We start from the raw sequence: 1,827 nt of genomic DNA, 5'->3' as shown, positions 1-1,827 counted from the left end.
TTGCCAGGCAATGGCCACCTTAATAAGACACTGTAGAATCACAACCTTTTGATAGTCAATGGCGTTGCCATCCCTGATTCCGCCCGCTCCCCCCCACCCCAGCTCCCTCACCCCCACAACCCATCTATCCATACCCTGGGGATTAGCATTGAGAGCAAATCGCCTGATTGTCTCGTGTCACTCAATGTATTGCCATCATCGAATTATCGAATTTCCTGACAATTAACATGCTAGTGGTGATCATTGAAAGAGCAGCTAATCATTGGCCTTTGAAGTTCAATGATGTCACTGTCACTAAATGCTGCCCACCCCACCACATCTTGGCACTTTACCATCAGAGGGTATTACCAGCATTGCATTCCCTCCAGATTATAACCTGGGCGGGGGGTGTTACCATTGACCAGAAATTGAAGTGGAGTCAACAAATCAGTAGGGTCACTGTAAGGGAATCTTGCAGCGATTAACTCACCACCTGAATCACTCCCTTAAGCCGTTCTACCATCGATAAGACGTAAGTCAGAAACGCACTGAAATACTTTCTAAATATGTAATTGAGTGCAGCTCCAACAATACTCCAGAGTGTAAGCATTATCGCAGATAAATCAGTCCGCCTGGCTGATACCGCACTCAACAATCATTCTTCAAATCGAAATTGCTGGATAACTCTGTCAGTCTGGCACCACGTGCGAGGGAAAAACAGAGCGAATGTTTATGGAACCAATCCACAGGTATCCCACCCTCGACACTAACGGTGCAGTAGCAGTAATGCCTATCAACTACAAAAGGGCATAAATTCTCGAACGATCCTCAGGCAGCACATTCCAAACAAATGAAGACTTCCATCGAGAAGGACAAAGCAACCAATGTATGGGAACACAACAGCCTGCACATTCCCCTCCAAGTCACTCGTTGTGCTGACATGGAAATAAATCGCCGTTTCTTCATTACTGCTGACTCAGAAGTTTGGAATTGCCTCTGTAATGGCACAGTGCACTCCACCGACAATACATGGAACATAACATTTCACGAAGGAACTAATGCTACCTTCTCGAGGGCAAATTAGGAATGGCAAGAAATGCTCGATCCACAAGTATATAAAATAAAATAATCATTTACCGAAGGGTAACTGTGTAGAGAATACAGCTCCTCAAAGATCAGCAAGGCACCATTTATGTGAAGTCGCAGAGGTTGAGGGAGACACTAAACTAGCATTTTAGCATCAATGTTAGCTGTCGAAAAGGATATGGGAAATGTAGAATAGAGAAAAATGGAAGGCGACATCTCGAAAAATATCCATTTTCCAGACAAGGAATGGCTGGATGTCTTGAAACGCATAAAAGTCGGTAAATCCCCAAAACCATGTCAGGTGCAATCTGGAAATTTGCAGAGAGCGAGGTAAGTGATTGCTGGACATCTTGGTGAGGTATTCATAGTATTGATCGTCACAGGTGAAGTGCCGGAAGACTGAAGTTTGGCTAATGCAATGCCAGTATTTACGAAAGATGGTAAGGACAAGCCAGGGAACTGTAGATCAGTGAGCTTGACGTCGAAGATGGGCAAGATGTTGGAGGGAATCATGAGAGAGAGGATGCATAAGTACTTGGAAAGGCAATAACTGATAGTCAACATGACTTTAAGCGTGGATACCTTGTCACACAAACGTAATCGAGTCGTTTGAAAAAGTAACAAGCAGGATTGATGACGGCAAAGCGTTAGATGTGATCTCTATAGACTTCAGTCCGACGTTCAACAAGGTTACACATTGGATATTGGTTAGCAAGACTAAATCTCCAGGAATAAAGGAATAAAGAACTGGCTCAAAGGGAG

Source organism: Hemiscyllium ocellatum, assembly GCF_020745735.1.
Source record: "Hemiscyllium ocellatum isolate sHemOce1 chromosome 41 unlocalized genomic scaffold, sHemOce1.pat.X.cur. SUPER_41_unloc_4, whole genome shotgun sequence".
Taxonomy (NCBI): Eukaryota; Metazoa; Chordata; class Chondrichthyes; order Orectolobiformes; family Hemiscylliidae; genus Hemiscyllium; species Hemiscyllium ocellatum.
The sequence above is the reverse complement of the archived record's forward strand: the minus strand, read 5'-3'. Positions refer to the sequence as shown.